The 25,072-nt window shown below is 42.0% G+C and overlaps 1 protein-coding gene across 1 annotated transcript in view; it reads right to left on the bottom strand.

Annotated features, from left to right (window-relative positions):
• Nucleotides 1-11,766, bottom strand: part of LOC117545531 (cadherin-18-like) — a 214,099-nt gene extending 202,333 nt beyond the window's left edge. Inside the window, 1 exon segment of the mRNA XM_034215343.1 lies at nt 11,596-11,766. The gene's annotated coding sequence lies outside the window, so the exon portion shown is untranslated.
• Nucleotides 11,767-25,072: the final 13,306 nt, after the last annotated feature.

Genomic DNA, 25,072 nt, shown 5'->3' with positions numbered 1-25,072 from the left:
ATTCAAGACTTCTGTGTGGAGAAAGGACATCCCACAGCTTTCAGATGCAGACTGGATGGCAGACCTTGGTTTTGCTGTAGATGTGACCTGCACTAATGAGTGAACTAAATGTCAAACTGCAAGGCAAGGGCCTTTTTGTGCATGACATGTACAGTGCAGTGAAGGCTTTCATGAGAAAGCTGTAGCTTTTCTCAAGCCAAATGGAGGACAACATTCTCATGCACTTGCCAACACTGAAGGAAGCCACACCATCAGCTGATCACCTCCATAGGTACTCATCCATGTTAGAAGCACTGCATGGTGAGTTTTCAAGGCGATTCAAAGACTTCAAAACAGTTGAGAATGAAATGAACATCAAAAGCACTCATTTCTTTTTGTATAAAGCTGATTCATTTCTTATCTTTAACATACTGTAAAACACCTTTTCAGTATTGGTTTGTGAAGATTAACGTGTCAAACATGTAATTAAATACTGATTCAATTATTGTTTTGACTGTTTATTACCTCTATAGGAGTATTTTCCTATTTGGCCCACTCCACAATTTCATATATTTATTGTAAGGGAACATTCTTATTCTTTTCATTACCAGTAACAGCTCATAAAAATATGTAATATACTGCATTCTATAATGGGAGAAAATGTATATTGAGCAGAATTAAGTTCAACTTATTTAGATTTGGCCCCCCAACACAGCTCGAGTTTCTGAAGTGACCCCTTGTATAAAATAATTGCCCACCCCTGATCTAGATCCTCTGTCTCGAGCAGTTAACTAGCGGGCCTTCTAGAGTACCCTGGAACCGAGGGGAACTCTGAAAGAATACGCCAATTGGCTAAAAATCAATATATGATTGGTTGATCAAACTATCAGTCCAAACGTAGGCTCTCATTCAGTGCAACGGCCAGGGCATTCGATCAAGGATGTAGAATACCTTGGTTGAAGGATATTCTACCCAGAGACCCAGAACCAGATCTGATTGGTTGCTTTCTTTTCTAACACAAAACCACTGAAATGCGTAGTGCATGGTCCGAGAAGGACAAACAAATCAACGTAACACTAATATTACAGATCAACAACACGGATACAATTCTCCTTTATTCATTTTATATACATTTTATTTATATAATTAAATCGATTGTTTGTTTGTTTTATCTGAGTGTTCCAGGGTATTCTCTGAATACCTTGAAGGCCCTGACGGTTCGCCATTGCTAAAATGAGCCTTCAACGTGAAGCAGTAGCAGCTCAAATGAAGCCTCTATGTATTTTCTTTTGGTAGTTGCTGATCATTTCGCATTGAAAAACAAAATGTGTCCCTGATATCAGCAGTGCTTTATAAATAAGAATCAAAGCATTATTTGTCACCCGATATCCCTAATGAAAAAAATCCCTGTTTAAGTTCTACAAACCCGGAAATGGGTTAGCACATGATGGCACTCTCGTTTAGAGTTCATGACTGAAATAAGGTCGGTGGAGAACAAAAGCTTAACAGATGTTAACAATTTGTTCCACAACATAAAATACATTACTAAATACCCCACATGTAAATGTCTGAAGTTACTTTGTGTCTTAAAAACGGCGGTTGCTAACAAGTAGCCCAATGAGACGTTAGCCGCCATTAGCCTTGTTGTGTTAACGTGAAGCCAAGCAACCGCAAACGATATGGTTTATAGCTTAGCATTAGCTTTTTACCTCTAGTTAGTGATTGCAGTCACGCTTTAACAACTAAGTGTTGTTAATATGTGGAGATTAACCTGTTAAACAAAACCTGCAAAGATAATACATGTTGCTTCGCCACAGAGCTTATTTTCAGCAATATTACAAAATCCTATTGAAAAGTCATTGACTTTCTGGAGAGGAAGCTCTTTCAAAGCCAATTTCCAGAGTCAACCTAATAAAAGACCTCCCGGGAACTTCTCTACTGTGTTTCCCGCCTGTTTGATTGTCAGTCCTGGCCTTATTAGTTCCGCCTGATCTCCATTTGCACTGAAACCAGCTGACCTCCTGTACACTTGCACTTTATTCCCTCATTAGTTCTACTGCCATTTGGTTTTCTGTTGGTCTTTGTTAGATTATTGTATGTTGGTGTTTGTCATGCAACGTGAAGTGAGGTTCAGTTTGCCTTGCCTGGATTACCTGATATAAAATATTATTTTCTGTTAAGTCTACCCTTCTCCTGAATTTTGTTGACCCTGCTCCACTTCACTGTGACAATATAGTTATAGAAAAATATACACAATATAAAAAAAGACATAAGAACTTGCCTTCTCATTTCCCCTGCTCTGTTTGCTGTAGCTGCTGACTAAACACTTTCTCTGTGTTTTCCTGTTGTCTTGATAAATATAGTATTATGTACATTTTCTCTGAACAAATCACATCGTACAGCAAGTTAATTGTCTTATCCACTATTGTGATGCTCTCATTTTCTCTTACCGGAAATCAAATCACCACTTGTTGTTTCTCTCCTCTCTATTTAATGTTGCGATTTTTTTGCAGTTTTACTTGTCAATGTACATTTTTCACATCAATAGCAGCCTGAAAGGCATATGTTTGCTTTCCCTTTGAAGAATATGCAGGAAATGTTAACTTGACCTGATGGTAGCTTAACCTTCCATAAACAGAAGTAAATAATATATTTACTGCATACTGTAGAGCTTGTAAAGCCAGTAGTGGGAACATTTGAGTTGTGATATCGGGCTATAAATACAATGACTTTAACACAGGAAACAATTATTCATGGATTTTGCCTCAGCCAAACCATGTGGTGATGCTTCTCTAAACCAAACAAAGCATTGTAATGCCCAAACTTAACCAAAATACAACAGTGTTGTCATATCACTAATGGGATACATTATTTGTAATAGATTTTCACACACAGTTGGTTATCCTTTAAACAAAATATTTATTTCAGAAAACGATTCTGCATTGTTCTAAAGGGCAGCTTTTTGAGGACTTGGAATGTCCACATCTGTGGTGATGAAGATAAAAGAGAACTGCCAAGGATTAATTATTTTGTATGTCTTCTTAGCGGGGCGTTGTCCCCATAAATGTGATTGTGACATTGCCTTGTACCACAAGGGCATAGAGAACAATGGTTTAGAATGCAGACTCAGAGATACTTACTTTCAGGATAAAGAAATTGCATTTAATATGGGTCAAGAATCCTTTTATAATTTTTAAGTTGAGCTAACTTCAAGTGGGATGGAAGCTCAATGGCAATAAAGTATAATGTTTAAGACCAACAAAGCGTTATTGGCAGTGGTTCTCAAATGGGGGTACGCGGACCCCTAGGGGTACGTTGGAGTCAGAGGTCGCGTTAACCGAATATTTTCCGTCTATGACGGATTTTTTTTAACAATGACTGACAAATCTGAAAGCAGTTCGTCATTTTGACAGATTAGAACAAACTCGGAACAACGCCAAAGTTTCCCTGCAGCGAGGCTCCGGTGTTATGCATGCCCTCCAAAAAGGAAATTATACCGTTTCCAAACCTAACTGTGAAATCATTGAAATGTCTGTGAGTTTTGGCTTTACGCTGTGCACGTTCCCGCGAGGTGCAGCAGCTATGCATAACACGGCGCATGTGAACTGTCCCCCCCCCCCGTTGACAGTTCACGAGCATGCTTACCCCCCCCCCCCCCTTCTTCAGAGTTGTGTAAAGGCCGACGGGTAATTCTGGATTTTGACGGAAGTTTTACGATCCTGTCCGTCAAAATGACGGGCAGAGAAAAAGTCTAGCGCAACCTCTGGTTGGAGTACTGCAGGGAGTACGTGAGATGTATTTTATGTTAATATAAAATAATTAATGCATTTAAACAAACTACTAATAGTAGATGAACTACTTTATTCAAAGGTTTACAGTAATTCTGGATAATAAAATGGGAACAATAAACGGGGTGCCCTCTTTTCCTCTCCCTCTCCTGACAGCCCGTCAGTCTTGTGCAGCTCGCTGAACCTGTAATGAGTGACCCGACAGTAAATAATAAATGTATAACTAGTTTAGCTAGTTCCAGAGTAGATGAAATAGCTAAGTGTGTTAGGTCTAACTCTTAGTGTATTTTGCTCGGCTCAACGGTCCGTCACAGCGGCGGAGCTGTGATCATGCAGAGCTGCGTGTTCTCTGTCAGCAGCAGCTGATCTGATCTCTCTCTCGCGTCCGGTTATACTTCACTCGCGTTTATGTCCAAATCTATCAGATCTAGCTAGTTCTAGTTAATGATATGACTGCCTGCTTATCAAAGGACCTAAACAATAAGTGTTGCTTGGCAACGTCGTGTGGCCGCAAAGTATAGCATTATGCATATGTTTATATGAGGGGTCAAAATCCCATGCTCATAAAATGCTCATATCTTTTTCTCTTCATTCCCCACGCCCCAAAATAAGTAAATATACTAATTTTAGGAAAAGTAAGGAAGTTTGAGCAGTGTGGGTTTTATATGAACAGAGTTACACATATTTCAAAACGCAGAGTGTAATAACTGCAGTTGCCTCCCTGTCAGAATGACAAAGATCCTCAGTGAAGCACATGTTTCTCACTATGTAAGTAAAACTTATTAAAAAGATCAGTTCAAGGCAACTAATGTTGTTTTAGTGTTATTGCATGATGTTAATATTGGTGTGCCATGAATTTAGTGATGGATTGTAAACATTTGAAATGTAGCATTTAAGTGTTTCTCAGTTACAATGTTGTTGTTTTAATAAATCAGACTGATGGTGCAGCGCTGTACTGTACCTCTTTATACAGGCATTTTTTCCCTAACAAATTGTTTTGCGCTGATCAGGGGGTACTTGGCTGCATTTTTTTTTCAAAGGGGGGTACATTATTGAAAAAAGTTTGAGAACCACTGGGATAAGTGATAATATGACTGGCTTGAAGTGTTAACATATTCTGTACATGTTCAATACAGTTTTGAATGTATTGAATTGGAGTTAAACTAAATGCATGAAATTGCACTTTTATTATTGGTTGAAATGTTAATAATAGTTCTGGCTCTTAATTGCAACCATCAATTAGTAAAAGTCAGTCAAAAGTCAGTCAATGGGTCCATAAGTAAAGAAACCTTACGAGCACATGCCATTACAAAACTCTCTGACTCTATGCGTCAGAGCTGACATGTTTATTCAATGCTGCCGTGTCCACCGGGCAACACAATGTGAGCCGGATGACGCTCTCTGTCATTGCACTCTTTTTACATCTGTAGTCCTCTGATGGAAACAGACAGTCCAACAGCTCAGTCTGGGTCTGCTCCGAGACATTTATGCTTTTTATTTTCGTGCTCTCTGCTTTAAAAAGAAGCAGCATTATTTAATTGAAAAGCAAAATCTTTCTCTAATAAATCTAATATCTCCAAAGCAGGCTGCATTGCTCCTGGGATCGCAACATCTCTCTTTTAGTCCACCACTGAAATATCTAAACAGATATTGATTGGAATGCCATTCATGCTCCCAGAGGATATATCCTAAGGACCAGGGGCCTCATTTATAAAGGGATATACGCTCAAAAAATGGCGTACGCCAGTTTCTACGCAATGTTTGCGATTTATAAAATACTAACTTGACGGGAAAACGTGCGGTCCTCCACGCAAACTCTAACCCATGCGTACGCACTAAGCACAAAAACGGGAGAGACGAGAAACTGCGACACCGCGTTGGCAGAAGGAAGAATGGAGAGAAATATGTGGAAATAATACCATAAATAAAATGTCACCTCATTTATCATATATGAAGAATTCATTTTCAAACATTGATTAAAGCCAATCTTAAAATGATTAAACAAACGCCTGTTTGAGACTCCTCAGTGCACACAAAAACGTAACTTGGAGAAATAAATAAATATGGATAGGCCTATGTTATTTAAAACCACCTCGAAATGTTGTGTTAATGTTATGAAATGTTTTCTCATAAATGATGCGGTAAGCAGGAGGACAGAATTACTTTAAACTGACGCCGTGTTGCATTTCTATAGGATACGAGCATGGTTTTATATACTATCACGTTTAATCGTGTTTTATGCCGTTTGCCAAGATTTGATAAGTCGCTCGTAAAACACAGGAGGTATGGAAGCTAAGAACACCATATGTGGTAAATTGTACAGCTGATATAAGACAACACATTAGTTGTATTTCCTTTAACTGGTGGATATGGGTTGCTGCGGGGGGGGGGGGGCTCCACTGCAGCCTGAGACTCACAGGCTACAGTGGAGACTCTGTGCACAGCTGATCGACAGCTGGGACACAAACCACCAAATACAAAAACATAATTCAGATCCAGTCGTCATGACTCCACACCGGGGGGATTCCCCGTTCACTTCTTACAGTTTATCATCAAGGGGGGGTCTCCTGTCCCCGGTACAAACACACTGCCTGAGGAAGGCTATGTGTATTATTTTTGTGATTAACCTTTTTCGGACCACTTATTTATTTATTTTGATGACGATCCGAACTCCATGCTGCTACTCTGGTTCAAACTGCATCCACCAAACAATATGATTTATCTCGACATCCCCAAAATAACCAAAATCTGACACGGTGTGAGATGTCTTTTTTAGCTGTTCTGTCGTCATTTCCTGCGATCTTCTTCACGCAGTCAGTCAAAAATGAATGAATGAATGGGCGTTTCTTTGACTATTTATAGGCAAATATGGGCGTTACGTGAAGCCCGCAAAATGGCGGAAAATGTATGTACCTATTTTTCGGATTTCTACTACGTAAGCAACCTTCCCACGTCAATCCTACGCACGGCGTTATAAATGAGGCCCCAGGTCCGGACTCAAGTCCAGAGGTTCAGGTTCAGGTTCAGGTCCAGGTCCGGACTTATAAGTCCTGACCTGGGGCCTCATTTATAACGCCGTGCGTAGGATTCACGTGGGAAGGTTGCTTACGTAGTAGAAATCCAAAAAATAGGTACAGAAATGTTCCGACATTTTCCGATTCACCAAACATTGCGTACCGGCGAGGAAAGTGCGTACAGCACTTCCTACGCCGGTTTCCCTTTATAAATCACAATCGACTCGAAATGCGGTGCAGCTTTTGCGAGCTTCACATAACGCCCATATTTGCCTATAAATAGTCAAAGAAACGCCCATTCATTCATTTTGACTGACTTTATGAAGAAGATCGCAGGAAATGACGACAGAACAGCTAAAAAAGACATCTCACACCGTGCAAGATGTTGGTTATTTTGGGGAGGTCGAGATAAATCATATTGTTTGGTGGATGCAGTTTGAACCAGAGTAGCAGCACCCCTGCGAAACGTAACCATGGTTGACCATGGTCACCATGGTATTCCATTGCCAACCATGGTAATACCATGGTTGACTACAAAATTCCATGATGGTCATAGTACCATGGGGAAGAAACCATGGTCTACCATGGTCCACCATGGTCAACCATGGTCAGCCTGCCATGGTCACAGTACCATGGGGAAAAAACCATGGTCTACCATGGTCAACCGGACCATGGTCAGCCTACGATGGTCACAATGTCATCTCCAGAAACCATGGTCAACCATGGTCAGCCATTTGAATATTTGAACCATGGTCTCAAGAAACCATGGGCGACAATCTTTCTAATGAGGCTCATGCCGGCACCGTCACCTGATGAATGTATATAAAATAGTCTTTACATTTTCACCAACTGTTTAATGAGCATTTAATGAGTGTGTGTGCAACTATAGAGTGACAGTGTACTGTAGACTATAGAGTGACAGTGTACTGTAGATGAAATTAAGTGCAATTAACATGATCTATACAAATATTTTAAAATTAAATGCTTGAAACTATTGAAAAGCTTGTATTAATTTATATTATTTCCAGTCTGGTGGACCATGGTTTATGTCCATGGTACTGGTGGACCATGGTTTATGACCATGGTAGACCATGGTTTATATCAGTGCTCTACCATGGTAGACCATGGTTTATTGTGACCATGGTAGACCATGGTTTATATCAGTGCTCTACCATGGTTGACTGTGGTGCCATATCCCAACCATTGTCTACCATGGTTATACCATGTTCTACCATGGTAGACCATGTTCTACCATGGTAGACCATGGTTCATTTATTTATTCATTTTATAAATCGCAAACATTGCGTAGAAACTGGCGTACGCCATCTTTTGAGCGTATATCGCTTTACAAATGAGGCCCCTGAACCCATGGCTTGTGTCAAGTTGTGTGAGTAACTAAAGTGAACTTATTGTGAGCTAATTATCAATTGAAAATAAACTCATAATCAACTCAAATTCAAACTCGTCAGGTTTATTGTGCTCCCTTCCAACTTGTGTCTACATTTCTCTACAAAGTACAAATGTAAAAAAAAAACGTTTTGCCACTTAGTCTACAAATGACTTATGACAGCAACTACTACAAAGTTCAAACATTTATTTCATTTACCAAACTAAAGTAACCAAACAGTCCCTGAGCTGACTGAGCCTAAATCCCTAAAACTTTGCTGAAAGGTAGAGTGTAGACTATACGCATTACACTGTTACACACCTACAGTACTATACAGTATACACTGTAGTGACTGTACAGTCAGAGTGTACTGTACTGTCTGTACACCATGTATTTTCTACAACTCTACATGTGTACATTATACAGAGTTTGCGTGGAGGACCGCACATTTTCCCGTCAAGTTTTTTTTTTATAATTCTTAAACACAGAAACTGGCGTACGCCATCTGTTGAGCGTACGCACCGTTTATAAATAAGGCCCCAGGCCACGGAATAAGTAGTTCAGCCAACATGTTGTTTGACCTTTTTGTGATAGTTTTGACTGTTCTAAACAGCCAGTCCACCAACAAACTAAACGTATTTTACAAATGCCCTATGATTCTCTAACAAACAGTGTGGTTTGCAAATACAAAACACCATCTACAAACCAATGCATTTTGTCATTTTGTCTATCAAACAAACACATTACATTTTTCTAGTAAATCATGTTTCAGAAACAAATAAAGTATCTTAGAACTGGAACATTCACCTGGTGCCAATATTGTCAGATTTTCATAAAAAAGACTACTAATAAAGATTAGACTGGGAGATGTTTAGAGTTAAAAACACGAAGGAAGTTTAAGATTAACAGATGGTTAGATAATACTAGATACATTTAATAGATAGATTGTTGGAAAGGCTGTTGACATGGGAAACCATGCCCTCTCCTGGCGGAAAGCTCACCTTGGCCACTAAAAACATGAAACTGCCCAGTTAGAAATTAGAGATGGCAAATCCGGATCCTTTTACGGACTCAAGGTCTTTTGAGTCAGTCATTGAAATATGAGTATATTGAGTCATAAGAGTCACCAAGAGCGTAGAAATCCTACCGGTGAAACAGGAGCACATAGTCTCCAACTTCAAATAAATTCAAATTTTAGAGCTACTAGTGAGGGCGGCAGTCCACTGTTTGTGTATTCGTAATTTTGAATTTGTCACTTAAGATTTGCATTTCACGAAACTAAACTAACTTTACATTAACCTCCGCTACACGTTTGTGTCTTAATGCTTGTTTATTGCAGTATTTGGCTTCTTACTGGGTGAAGTCGTCAATTATCTGTGCACAGTATGCATCTACGTTATTACAAACAGAGCTGACACTCACTGAGTCTGAAAACCATGACGAGTCCGAAACCGTTTGCTGTTTCGCGCTGTGTGGAGTAATCCACTCATTCGTGCATGATGAGTCTGGATCTGCTATACCGTTACGGCTCAGAGTCCGCACGAGTCTGCTATGTTTTGCACAGTGTGTCAGGATTTGCGAATCTGAGTCTGCTGTTGACTCGTGCATGATGAGTCTGGATCTCTGGATCTGCTACGGTTACGGCTCTGAGTCCGCACAAGTCTGCAGGAAGTTTCACTGATCCGCGTCCCCTCCCCTGAGCCAAAAGATAACTTCTGGCAGCTATCCTACATGCTAAAGGCTAGGCAGATGGACTGGGGTACGTTGTAATGTGATTTTTACATGTTATAAGGAGAGTAGCGAGTGCAGCAATTTAGTTTTAATTTGTACGTCACACAAGGTGTAGGACTCAAAGGACTCGGGTTAATGGTGAGGGGAGACTCGTCACTCCCAGCTCATTACTAGGATCCGGGTTAATGATCCGGATGAATCAGGACTCACCCATCTCTATTAGAAATAGGTACAATTATTGGTGTATGAAGAGAGGTGGATACAGCGTTGGAGGCGGGACCCGTTCAATGGCATTTTAGTTTACTAACTTAGACGGTTGATGCAGCTAGGCTAAATATGCTCATGTTAGCACACTTTTAGTTTTCACAACATTTGCATCTTATGTTTAGATGACAATAAGCCTCTTAAGTTGCCTCTTTAGTTGATGGTGCTATCTGTGATATATCTGTCATGTATATTTATCTGTTTGTAAGTAAGATATGACCTGTCACTTTTTGTTCTAGACCACACACATACACACCCCTGGCTGTCACACTGTGCTGTTGTGTTGGAATTTAAATCAGTGAAGAGTAATCAACTGCTACCAGGCATCTACTGAACTTTCACCTTTAGAGTACAGCCTAACCTGAATGCCTCAATTGATGGAATGACAGGATGAAATTGTTGAGAAAAGTTAGGTTTTTTGTTAAAAAGATAAAGTGAAAGCTGTTAATGGGCGAGTAGGTGGTCTGTTGTATTGATTTGAGTGCGAAAATAGATATAATAGCCAATTTGCTCATTATAACTGGTACATTTGGAGAAGGTTTCGAGATTGCTTTAACTTGCGAACAAGGTATATCATTTAAAGAAAGCCTTTATACAGGCTTTCTCTCTCTGCAGGTGAGGAAAACAAAAGCCATTAACACAGCGTGATCGTTTCCGGTAAGTGCCAGTGACACACTTCATGGCTGAACAAACTCATAGGCAGTGCCACTATTAAGGTGTTACATAAGAAATCTAGATACAAAACTTGACAAACAACACAGTTTGACAGATCAATGATCTCTCAGAAAGCAGTTAAACGACCAAAGACATGGGCAAAAAGATGGAAGCTAAACAAACGCCAGATTGAGATAATCATAAAATGAATTCAGTTCTATTAAACTTTGAATATGGTCTAAAGTCGCTGCTATGGGATTTACACAATTAACTCCCTTTGCGTCACATAGGATCGTCCATCTCTGTCAGAAAGCTTAAAATATACCACTCTTATGGGCTTAAATAAATCCACAGATTAGGGTGGATATTTAAAATAAATCTGCATTCATCTTGCTGCTGGTCTGCATGCAAGACTGCAGAGAATTGATCACAGTCCGCCGTGTAAATGATCTCTGGTCAGCTCTGCGCTCCCCTGAGTCCAACACCAGCGAAACACTGGCTGTGTTAAGGAAGTGCAGTCAGATAAAGAATATCCTCTTCTTCTCGGCTTCACATAAAGCACTTGACTAATTATTCTGCACACATACACACTGGCCAATGATGCCTATAAAATGAACACAAATCTCCCTCACACACACATGTATACCACACCAAATGCAGACACTTTTTCTCTCACACAAATAGAAACATCTGCAGAAGCTCAATAACATTTTCTCAGCATGAAGCACATGTGAAAGGAAGAGGGAGAAAAAGGAGGTGAAGGAGTGATGGTCTTTACCTCCTGCAGACGGATGTTTCTCCCCCCGCGCTGTGTTACTCTCATCTGTCTGTTTCCCTCGCTCTGGATCCCCGCTCGCCGGAGAAAGAGAGTGAAAGAGAGCTAGAGTGTCTCTCCCCCTCTGAGACTCTCTGGGCTGTAGCATGGAGCATAAAAGCCCTCCTCTGTTCAGTCTGCCAACACCTCTCTCCCCTCTCTCTCTCCTCCTCCTCCTCTGTTCCATTTCCTCATATTGCTCTCATCCCATTCAGCTATTTTGTTTCATTTCCTCTCGAACCCTCCTTCTGTATGTACATATTGTTTTCTCTCTCTGCCAGCTTGCAGCCCCTGCCTCGATTAGCTGCTGTTGCCAAACACACACAAACACTCAAGGTATGATTGGCTCTACACTTATTTCTGCAGTTTGCTCACGCTCACTCTCTCATCATCTCTCTCTCTTTATGTATAAAGATAAAGGGAAGCTTAAGGATAATCTGTTTTAACATCATTTATTTCTCATTGATGTCCTATTTGGTATCACTATACTAACTGATTAAGCATACAGGAAAACATCCTTAAAGGGGCCCTATTCTGCTCAGGTGTATATCAGTATGTAGTGTCTCTACTGACATGTCTCCATGCTTTAATGTTCAAAAAGCTCTTTATCTCTCTCATACTGTCTGTGCTGCAGCACCTCTTTTCACCCTCTGTCTGAAACCAGAGCCCAGTCTGCTCTGATTGTGTCTGTGGGAGAGAAACTCCCTCTGGAGGGAACACCTCTGCCTTTGCAGACCATTTACATGCAAACAAAAACCATTTACATGAAAAAAAACAACATCATAACGCACTACAGGAAAGGGAAAACCCTAAAAGGCATAATAGGGCCCCTTTAAACAGGAAGGTGAGTTCAAATATCTTCAAAACAGAAAATAATACTGGAAATGAAAAAGGGTTTCATTGAAATGCGTGCTCACAGGGCAGAGAACAGGATCCCTGAGAACTGCGCTCATCTGTGTTGTAAAGTGAGCAAACTGCACAATGTGTTAAATATTCCATATTCTAAGAGCAGGCAGCACAGAGAGCATCATTAAATGCATGTAGTGGTTTACAATCACACTGAACCTATTTAGCAAGCACTGTGTATCTGTGTCAGAGAGCTGTGTGAATAAAGTCTCCAGAGTCCCATTCATGTCCCCATTTATTTCTCTCTGAATGTAATTGTAGTCTAATTCTTGACATGTGCAGAGATCCCATTTTTTTGGCACATATTTTTTAACCAATTTAAATTTATTTCGTTTTTTTAATCACCAATGTTATCCCAGGTGCTCCTAGTGATGCCGGTCGGCTTCATGCGTCATACAAGCATCACTGCAGGCTACATTCATGTATTAAATCGATGTTAATCCATGCGTGTGGATGTGGAATTAACGGACGTGACGTTGTGCGATTGCGTTGCCAGGCAACAGCTTTGGTTCATGTTAATTTACAAACTCTTCAACTACAACCGTAGTTATATTACGGCCTATCTACCAATTGGATCACATATAAAAGTCAGCCGAATTAGTGTTGATACTGCAAGGAGACGTAATGTGTGAAAATAAATGTAAGATGTTGTTTAATTGCTGATATATTTATGATCCACGTCACGTCATGGATTAACACATTAATGTAGCCTTTGTTTCTGCTAAAAGAGGTGTCGACCAGCTGGGGCAACAAGAAAATCGGCGTAATCGAGTGTGACTATTCAAAAATAAATTATTATTATATTAATATTGACAATAACAACCGACCGTCGGGGTAGCATTTGCTTGGCATTTCCGGGTATTTCTCCACTGGTTAACATGGGTTAACAATACTGTGTAACTGTCACGTTTGAAGGGACGAAATCGCCACATCTTCACGTCTCCCAGCATGGTCAATTGTCACATGTTCACGTCTTGCCGTGATACCGGGTTGCAGCTACAGTGGCCGGCAACAGCAATGACAAATAGCATTAATGTTATGGTCAAAATGAACAGATTATGGTATTTTTTATGTTTTGAATGCAAGGCAAGTTTATATATATATATATATATATATAGCACCTTTCAACACAAGGAAATTGAAAGTGCTTTACAAACATGAAAGACATTAAGAAAATTGCATTTAAAATCAGTCATTAAAAATAAAAGCTAATAAAAGAAACATTAAAAGAAAAACACATGAATAAAAGTTACAGTGCAGTCTAAGATATGAATAGTTCAATTAAAAGCAGCGACAAAAAGAAAAGTCTTCAGCCTGGATTTAAAAGTAGTTAGAGTTGCAGCGGACCTGCAGGTTTCTGGGAGTTTGTTCCAGATATTTGGAGCATAATAACTGAACGCTGCTTTACCATGTTTAGTTCTGACTCTGGGGACAGAAAGCTGACCAGTCCCTGAAGACCTGAGAGATCTGGATGGTTCCTAATTTAGCAGGAGGTCAGAAATTTATTTTGGGCCTAAACCATTCAGTGCTTTATAAACCAGCAGCAGTATTTTGAAATCTATTCTTTGACACACAGGAAGCCAGTGTAAAGACTTCAGAACAGGAGTGATGTGATCCACTTTCCTAGTGTCAGTGAGGACTCGAGCAGCAGCGTTCTGAATTAGCTGCAGCTTTCTAATAGATTTTTTAGAAGTAACGGGGCAGAAACCCTCCTTTTTACGCAACCGTCCAGGCATCAAACGGTGACACATATTCAGTTGCCAGTTACTTTGGCAATAGGTCAGGGATATCTAGATACTTTACAAGGTTTGACATAATGAATTGTGCTACTTTTAATGCAAGTGTGACCTGCCCCACCGGGGAGGGGGGGGCTGCGATAATAAAAGGGGGTTAGGGTACTTAACGCTAACCTGGGTTCCCCAATACGAGCCCTTAGGACAAGTCACGCAGATAAGAATAAAAGGATGGGCAGGGACGCGGCCTCAAGTTCAAATGTTTACAAACGTTTATTATATAAATAATCAAGTAAAAGTTCAGTAGTACAAAATGCAGATTAAAACTTATTCAGCTTTCTCAGTCGACACACATAAGTCCCACAATTGAAGGCTGGCTCTGACAAGGAGAGAATAACTATAATAATTACAATATCACACATAATGATAGTTAAAAAGTGATTCTTCTGGCCAACTGCTGAGGGTTTCCACAATATCACCACGTGTAGCATCAAACACTCACTACAAATCAACCATATCTGCATGCAAAAAGTGCCCAGCAAAACACATGCTCCACTCCACAGTATGGCCAGGATCGTCACTGAAGAAGTATAAGCACAGACAGTATTAGACCTTGTGGGACAGAGTGGGTCGTTACAATGAGGGTGCTGTCGCTTTAAAAATTAAATCACTAGTTTGTACACAATACAACAAACTAGTCAATAAGCAAAACATAGAAGGTAGGCAAAACGGTAGCAAACTAATCCTAAAATAAATGGAGAAAGGAGATTAGAAATTGTATAAAGACTTATATGAATGTCCTTCAGTGTACATACAATTAATCTCCTACCTCTGATGCAAACGCATTCACTCAATTATCACCTCACTGGACACCTCTGCAACGGTGATTCTCTGCACAGTCTCTGCTGGGGCTGTCAAGAAGCCTGTCATTTACAGGCCACATGTTAACAATTCAGTGGTAGGCCTACACTGAATGTTACAAATCCTAACAGCAGCTTCACATACCTCTATAGGGGGAATACACGCCTATCAGCCAGACACCGATAACTGGAACAAGAACACTCGTAATAGTCACAGCTGATTTGGGTGAGGAGTGAGTGGGCATTTAAAGTGTAGCGGGAGATGCTGAACTACATACAGCTGCGCGTTTTCCTTATATGGAAGGGCCAGCTGACTAAAGAAGGGGGGGGTGTGTCTTAAAGGGCCAGTGGCGGCCCAGCCACGTGAAGAAATGATCTGACAGCTAATCCTCAGAAAACAGTAGCGCCGGCTACACAAGCAACGATGTTTTCAAATCTGTAATCAAAAAGGTCCGCAAAAACGCTATCGAAGCAGTTCCTGCCATTGCTACATAGTTCAAACAGTAACAACGGACCATTTTTCTTAGCGGATGCATGTCAATTTAAAAATAAATAATAGCCTACTATTTTTTAAATCAATAAAACCATTTTATTTTTTTATCTGATCTGCCTGTCAGGTGTTCTTTTACCCATAATGACCGTCTCGCTGCACATTATCCCTTACATGTATTCTAAAGGTGATAGTAGGCTGATTTAGTAACTGTTTTAATGTGACTGTTGAAACTCAGGTCAGAGTCCATGACTACACCTAGATTTCTGGCTTTATCTGTTGTTTTGAACATTGCAGACTGAAGCTCAGCGCTAACTTTTAAACGTTCTGCCTTGGCTCCAAAAACCATTACCTCAGTTTTATCTTTGTTTAATTGGAGAAAGTTCTGACACATCCAGTCATTGATTTGTTCAATGCACTTACTCAGTGTTTGAATTGGAGCATAGTCTCCTGGTGAAATTGTTACGTAAATGTGTGTGTCATCTGCATAGCTATGGTAACTTATTTTGTTGTTCTTCATTATCTGAGCCAGTGGTAGCATGTAGACGTTAAAGAGAAGAGGCCCCAAGATGGAGCCTTGAGGTACCCCACATGTCATATTTGTCAACTCAGATGTGTATTTACTAGGGCTGTCAAGTTAACGCGTTAATAACGCGTTAACGCAAACAATTTTTAACGCCACTAATTATTTTAACGCGATTAACGCATGGTATTTTTTTCCTCGGCCGCCCCGTAGTTTCAGAGCGCATCGAGTTTAAAATACATCTACAAGCTGATGCTGACAGCCCCGCTCCTGCCGCCCCGCTTGTGGCAGACCACACTTCCACGCTCACCGGCAGGCACCGACTGGCTATTGGGAGGACCGGGAGGGGTGTGTGTATGTGTGGCCCGAGCGAGCGAGAGAGGGTGTCCTTACGTGCATTGTTGTTGTTAGCATCTGGTGCTAGCTAGCTGCGCTAACGGATATGGAGCTGTTGATTGCAGCGTCGAGGCAGCTCCCGTTCGAGCATATGCCTTGAGTTGCACATAGCTCCAACGATCCATCACACACACAACACACACACACACACACACAACACACACACACACACACACACACACACAACACACACACACACACACACACACACACACACACACACACACACACAACACACACACCCACACACACACACACACCCCAGTTGTATTGTATTATTGAATGAGAGAGGTTCCAGGTTGAATTGAGGCGAATATTTGTAATGTTCAGAGGTTGTTGTGTTTAATATTCATGAGAATATTTGTCATTGTTCAAATGATAATAAACATTAGCATAAAGCATATTTGTCCACTCATATGTTGATAAGAGTATTCAAAACTTGAAAAATATTCCTCTAAGGTACATTTAGAACAGATCAAAAATGTGCGATTAATTTGCGATTAATCGCAATTAACTATTTTAATCGACTGACAGCCCTAGTATTTACCTATAGAAACAAAGTTGTTTCTGTCCTTTAAGTAGGATTCAAACCAATTTAGAACTGTTTCCGAAAGTCCCACCCAGTTCTCCAGTCGGTCTAGTAATATGTTGTGGTCAACAGTGTCAAACGCAGCACTGAGATCTAATAATACTAACACTGAAGTTCTGCCACTGTCTGTGTTTAAGTGGATGTCATTAAAGACCTTTACAAGAGCAGTCTCAGTGCTGTGGTTTGGACGAAAGCCTGACTGGAACACATCAAAACAGTTATTTAAATGCAAGAAATTACTCAACTGTTGAAAAACAACTTTTTCAATGATTTTACCTAGAAATGGGAGGTTTGATATGGGCCTGTAATTGTTCATTACTGAAGCATCTAGATTATTCTTTTTTAAGAGCGGTTTAATGACTGCAGTTTTCAGGGCCTGTGTAAAAACACCTGAGTGAAGAGATTTGTTTACTATATGAAGTAGATCTGAGGCCATGCAAGGCAAAACATCTTTGAAAAATCCTGTTGGAATAATATCAAGGCAGCAGGAGGAGGATTTCAGAAGTTGAATAATGTCCTCTAGGTTTTTATCATTAATCTGATGGAATTGTGTCATGGTGTTTGAATTGATGTTAAGTGGACACAGAGACAACACATTTGCTGATCCTGATGCAGAGGCACTGACTGCTTGTCTGATTTTCTGAATTTTGTCAGTGAAGAAGGAGGCAAAATCATTGCACGCCCTGGTGGATAGAAATTCAGAGGCTACTGACACTGGGGGTTAGTTAGTCTGTCGACGGTAGCAAACAAGGCACGTGTGTTGTTTTTGTTTTTGGTAATGATGTCAGAGAAGAAAGACTGTCGTGCGTTTTTCAATTCCAAATGATAAAGGCCAAGTCTTTTGTCCCTGCTCCAGAACCGGACCTTACAGCCATGTTTCCGGTTCCAAAACCGGCCCACACAGCCATGATCCAGGCTTCAGCTCCGGACCTTACAGCCATGTTTCCGGCTCCAAAACCGGCCCACACATCCATGATCCAGGCTTCAACTCCGGACCTTACAGCCATGGTTCCAGAACCGGCCCATGCAGCCATGGTCCCTGCACCAGAGCTGGCCCATACAGCCATGGTTCCGGCTCAAGTACCGGCCCCAGCAGTCATGGTCCCGACTCCACGGCCGACGCCAGCTCCCCGAGTTCTGTCGGCATACCGGCCGACTCCAGCACCTCGTCTCCTGTTGGCTCTCCAGCCAGCACCAGCTCCCCGAGTCCTGTCGGCGTACCGGCCGACTCCAGCACCTCGTCTCCTGTTGGCTCTCCAGCCGACGCCAGCTCCCCGTGTCCTGTCGGCATACCGACCGACACAAGTCCCCTCTCAGGTCCCCTCTCGAGTCTCTTCTCGAGTCCCCTCTCAAGCCTATTCTCCAGTTCCCTCTCCAGTTCCCTCTCAGGTCCCCTCTCAGATCCCCTCTCAGATCCCCTCTCGAGTCCCCTCTCCAGTCCCCTCTCAAGTCCCCTCTCCAGTCTCCTCTCGAGTCCCCTCTCTAGTCACCTCTCAAGTTCCTACCCGAGTCCCCTCTCGAGTTTCCTCTCGGGTTCCCTCTCGAGTTCCCTCTCAAGTCTCCTCTCCAGTTCCTTCTCAAGTCCCCTCTCGAGTCTCCTCTCCAGTTCCTTCTTGAGTCCCCTCTCGAGGCCCCTCTCGAGTCTCCGATCGAGTTCCCTCTCAAGGCCCCTCTCGAGTCACCCCTCAAGTTCCCTCTCGAGTCATCTCTCGAGTCACCTCTCAAGTTTCCTCTCGAGTTCCCTCTCAAGCCCTCTCGAGTTCCCACTCAAGTCCCTACTCAAGTGTCGTTGGAGGTTCCGCTGGGGGTCCTGCCAACTCTATGTCCTGTGCCGTTGGAGGCCCCGCCGACTACTCTCCTGCCGGGGGTCCTGCCAACCCTGTGTCCTGTCCCGTTGGAGGCCCCGCCGACTACTCTTCTGCCGGGGGTCCTGCCAACCCCATGTCCTGTGCCTTTGGAGGCCCCGCCGACTACTCTTCTGCCGGGGGTCCTGCCAACCCTATGTCCTGTGCTGTTGGAGGTCCCGCCGACTGCTCTCCTGCCGGGGGTCCTGCCGGCCCTGTGTCCTGTCTCGTTGGGGGTCACGCCGACTACTCTTCTGCCGGGGGCCCTGCCAACCCCATGTCCTGTTTCGTTGGAAGCCTCGACATCACCTGTCTCGCCGGGGGTCCTGCCAACTCCTTGTCCTCTTCCGTGGGGGATCTTGCCGACACCTGTCCACCGGCTCCAGTTCCTGTCCGGTCAACACCGGCTCCTGCCCGGTTCCCTGAGAGCTCTGGTCTTCACCCCTCCTCGAACTCTGCCTTGCCCCCGGGCCGCCCGCCCGAGTTCCCCTTTTTGAACTCTGCCTTGCCCCCGGGCCGTCCGCCCGAGACCCCATCCATGGTCTCTGCCTTACTCCCGGGTCATCTGCCCGAGACCCCTTCCTGGTCCTCTGCCGTGCCCTGGGCTCTCAGTCAAGGCCCGTCCTCCGTACCCCCTCCACCCACCCTGCTGGACGTTTTGGATTTTTTTTTAGGTACGTCTAGTATCCGTCCCTTGAGGAGGGGGTTCTGTCAGGATTATTTTGTCATGTCACGTTTCTATGTCTAGGTGTGGGTGTTTTGCCGTTCTCCTTGTCATGTTTTCCTCCCTGTATATTGTCTGGTCTCTTTTCCCTGTGTTTTCATGTCTGTCGTTAGTTTCCCTGGTGTGTCTAATTTCCTGATTGTTTTCACCTGTCACTCCTTGTGTGTCTCCTGTGCTCATCAGTGTCAGCCCCGCCCCTGATTGTTCCCACCTGTGTCTGGTTACCCTGTGTTTAAATTCCCCTGTCTCCCAGTGTTCAGTGTCAGTTTGTATTGTCTCTTGCCATGGTCAGGTCTATGCTCTTTTATGCTCAAGAATAGTTTTGTTCCTCACTACGTGAGCGATTTTCCTTTTGGTCTCATTTTTTGTCATCTCATCCTGAGATTAGTTAGTGACCTTCTTTTGTTCGTGTTTTTTTTTGGAAAAATAAGCATCTTACCAATACTTTACCTCTGTCTCCCTGTCTGCAATTGGGTCCAACATCCTAAGTGCCTGAGATTGTAACAGACAGTAATAATTCAGGCTTATTACTGAGGGGTCACACTTTATGATGAGCTTTACATGCATTTGTTACTACGGTATGATTTGTGTCATAAACACTGTGCACAATTATGAGGCAAGTGAGTATTTTGACCATATCATAATTTGTATGCATATTTTCCAATTCCGAGCTGTGTGAACTCAACACGTTCTCACTCCCAACCCGTCACATGTTGACGGTCGGTCAGGGTCCCTCCCCGTCAGTCTATTACGTACAGGGTACACCTTGAGTCAGTTTTCAACAGGCAGGGCGTCCCATAGACCTTCATAGACCTCCCATAGCGTTGATAATAGACGCCATGAGAACGCTCCCCGACGGTCAATATTAATATAATCTTTTTTTTTTTTTCAATAGTCACACTCGATTTCGCCGATGTTCTTGTTGCCCCAGCTGGTTGACACCTCTTTTAGAAGAAACAAAGGCTACATTAATGTTGCCAGGCAACGCAATAATTTACAAACTCTTCAACTACAACCCTAATTTCAAACCTTTATTTAACCAGATTGGTCCCATTGAGATCATAGATCTCTTTTTCAAGGGAGACCTGCAGCATATAGGTTCCACATAAAACAATAAAGGACATCATACATTATATTTACAGGATACATTTACATAGTTAAAAATTTACAAGTGCCCATAGTATCAACGAGCATTTCATTTAGCCTAGCTTTAAAAACATGCAGAGGAATGAGATTGCTCAGTTTCAATTCTTGCTGAAGATTGTTCCAAGGAAGTGGAGCTGCGCACATAAAAGCTGTCTTACCTAAGACAGTCCTTGCTCTTGGCACATCTAACAATACTACATCATGCGATCTCAGACAATAGCTGCACTGTAAAACATCACAGCCCCATTTAGTTATGTCAAGTTACATTGTCTCAGTCTTTAATTCAAAGAGCTCTGACAAGTTTTTGATTTTGAACTCAGCTTTTCTAGTTTTAGAAGGTTAAACTTACATGTATTCACTGTCTTGACAACTTAACTCAACTTGCTTTAGCAAGTTATCAGTTGAAAAAAGAAACAAAAGAAAAAGGCGGGAGTGCAGGTTTGAGAGCTACAGAAAAAAACGTATGCTTCCACATTTGAGTTTTTAAAAAAAAAACCTCTTCCCTAAACTGAATGCAATGTTTAAGCATGGATGTAATCAACTGGTATATCCTAAAGATGTCATGTTTTAATTCGGACTAAAGTAAAGACACGTTTTTGATCTAAATGAGAGGACTACTGCCGCTGGCGGAGGAACTCTGTGAACCTGCAGCGGTGATCCAACGGAGGCGGAGTGATACGTTAACTTACATTCTGAAACACCGGCTAGGAGGACCGTACGGCCCGTCCACACTACAGCGTCGACAGTTTGGGGTGACGTCACGTTGCCTCGCTTTTTCGCCGAACTGAATTGTGGGTAGCATAGCAGTCCGTCTCCGCCGGAGACGCCGGAGTAGCCAGCGCCAGCCAATCAAATCCCGTTTCGGAAAATCTGACAGCTCAAGCCGTAGCCAATCAAACCGCGTCTAAGCTGGGAGAGATATCCCGCCGTTCATTTCTATATTTCAAAAAAAGATGGAGGAGAAACTAATTATCGCCGTAGCAAATCACCCGGTTTTGTATGACCAGACCCTCTTCACCTACCCGGATACAACCGGAGGAACCAGGCATGGAGGGAGGTGGCAGAGACAGTGGGTGAAACTGGTAGGTTTTCGCCTGTTTGGGGAGTTTATATATATATATTGCTCCCATAAAATCCCCGGGGGTTTTTGCTTTGTATGTCGGGGGCGGGAGATTCATGTGATTGGTTGTTGGTCGCGTTGCTTGAATAAAATCCCCCAGCTCCAAGCTTTTTTTGAAGCTGTAGTGTGGATGCTCCGGTTACGGAGGGCATTTTATTTCTGCTGCAAGACAGTAACGGGGGTAAGTTTTAATGATTTTAAAACCTTTAATTCTTTGCCTGCTACTACTACGGGTTGAAAAAATAAAGAGTATGAAGTTATCTGTGGACGTTGTGCTTACTAATATTGATAGAAAGCTAAACATATTAAAGTGTAAGCAAATGGGTTTGTTTTTAACTGTTAATATTTGTTTTTAATTATGAGCTACTAAAGTTCTTAATTTACTTCGACATTTAGGTTTGCTTTGACAATTAAGTGGTAAGTTTGCTTTGCTAGCTTAAATTGCCATTAGCCATGTTCGCTGAATTGCAATAAATACTAAAAAAATGATGACCTTGCAATTTGTCGTGTTTTTATTTCAAGTTTGGAACAATTAAGATGTATGTGTCTTTGTTATTAGGCTCATGGAGAAACCCTCGATGTGATCCTGAAAGGAATGCAGGTTGGACTGTTGATTGGACATGAAGGCCCTCTGCTTGACTCATTTCCTCTGGAAGTCTTCAATGTGGCTGTGGTGGTAGAAGAGAAGATCATCCTACATGACCTCCGAGGTGTGCCCACAGGCTTCGCCATGTTAATGGGGGCAATCTACTGCCTCAACTTCGAGTACCCCCGCAGCATGAAATACTCTTTTGAGTTCCTTCAAAAGGTCATCATGACCATCAAACCAGACCAGTGCTCCGCAAGAATCCATGGACTCAGAAATAAACTGCTGAGATATCACCTCTAAACAAATGACTGTCATAGCTCCTGGAAGAAGGGAGTTTCTGTTTTGGACTGTTATTCTACATATTGTTCTTGTTTTCAGCAGTGTAGTTTGTAAAGTTTTGACAGCAGACCAGAGATCTTACTCTGCATATCTCCATCTCGGCTTCAGTGTACCCAAGCAAACATTTAAAAATGCCCAGGTCACGCAGTCAGTGTCAGAGATGAGAAAAAGTGTGTCGTATGACCAGTGTCCTTGGGGCCAGCTGTCATCGTCTGTTGATGTGTGTTTTAAATGTAGTGTGATTTCAGTGCATTCTGCCGTTTTATCAGCATGAAAGGGAGGAAGGCCTTTTTTCAATGACAGACGTTACTGCCTTGATGCAGTTCAAAACTCTTCTATTCTTGCTTTCATTATATCTTCCTTTGAAATGCATGTGCTTTGCATCAGCTATCACATTTCACCCCTTGGTAAAACGGTGGTAGATTGTTGAATCTAGTGCAGAACTGTGTCCTTGTTAACACAGTTATCTCCAACGTCATGAATAGTTAAAGAATAAGTTGTGTGTAGATTGTTTTCACCTTTACTTATTAATCACTCAAGCCATATATTAGCTAGATATGTTTGCATCTTTAAATTCCTGCAATGTCACACTGAGACCGTGTTCTTGACAGTGTGTCTTGTTTGGGTTTCATTTTTAAGTGAATATGTGTGCATACCTGAACGTTTCAGGTGTGTATGTTACTACAGTGAGGCTGGAGACCTGACTAACTCGGGTATGGTCAGCAGCATGGTCATGCAAGTTTATTGTATGGTTTCAATCTCTATTGCCAATTACATTTTGGGTATAAGTTGATGTATAACATGTTTTTTTTAAATAAATGTTATATCTGAGCAAATGCGCTGCAAGAATTATTATTCATTTATGTAAACTTGATATCCGAAGTCAATACAACTAATATATCTAAGTTGAAACAAATGCATTATTACAATCTTCCTAACTTGAAATGATGAGTTATATAAATGTAGAACTTGAAAGTGTGAGTTATTATAATACTGAAATGTGAGTTTATTTGACAGGTAAATACAGTTTTCTTGCACTAATAATGTAAGATTGGTAGTTGTTTCAACTCTAAGTATAAAGTTAAATTAACTTAGACAACTTAAAAAACAATGTTAATACAACTAGAACCTTTAAGTCATATCAACGAGATTGACTTGCATTAATGAGTTGAAACAAAGATTGTCTTCAAGTTGACTTGATTTGCTTTTTCAAGGCAGCAGGTGGACTTTCATTTGCAAGTTGAACTGACATGAACTGTTTTACAGTGTGCTTGCAACTCTGTCTTATCAGAGAGCAGATCATAATACGGGAGTTTACCCAACAAAGCTTTATAAATAAACTAATGCTGTCAAAATTATCGCGTTAACGGCGGTAATTAATTTTTTGAATTAATTGCGTTAAAATATTTAACGCATTTAACGCATGTGCAGAATGGCCCGCCCCATACGTCCCACCAGTGGCAGCGCCAGGGTATGGCTGGGGTAGGCTACACCCATACCAAGAAATGGCTTAGCCCCACCATGAAAAATGATGTTAAAGTAAGCAAAATAAAGTCTGCCAACTCGCGCGGAGTAAATTGCACAGACAGCAGTTAGTAAGATTGATTTCAGTAGCCACTTGTCTGGAAATACCGAAGACCAGAAACGGTTTTGAAAACTTTTGTCACGTAGTGATCGTCTTCTCAATAAAACATCTTTGATAATGTCTTCTGGCCAATCAGAATCAAGATAACGGCGTGGTGTTGTTGTTGCAGGAAGTCCGGACGGAGAATACTTTTGCTGTAGTAACACATAACTGGTACGCAGGTTATGTGCGTAATCTGAAATGCGTACCGTCACTTGTGTCACAAAGCGCATTTGCGTACCGACGTAGGCCTACTTGTGAAGCTTTTCCAGAAGGCGGTAAAATCACCGGACGACAGAGTCGGTCTCCGTGTGCACAGACAGGGCTGCTGTTAACATCGGTCTGTACAACGGAATTGTGCCAAAACTACGCCAGCCGGCTGCGGAGGGAGACTCCCCCCTTCACTGGAGAACTGCGCTAAAATAGCTGATCACAACGTTCACACTCTGTGGTCACGAAGTACTCCACTAGCCCCCCCCCCCCCCCCCCGACTTTCCTGAAGTACTCCCCCGTTGATAGAAATCAACACGTAATGAATTAAGACCCCACGGTTTGATG

The sequence above is a fragment of the Gymnodraco acuticeps genome, unplaced genomic scaffold, assembly GCF_902827175.1.
Source record: "Gymnodraco acuticeps unplaced genomic scaffold, fGymAcu1.1, whole genome shotgun sequence".
NCBI lineage: Eukaryota > Metazoa > Chordata > Actinopteri > Perciformes > Bathydraconidae > Gymnodraco > Gymnodraco acuticeps.
This window is presented reverse-complemented; position numbering and strand designations above follow the sequence as displayed.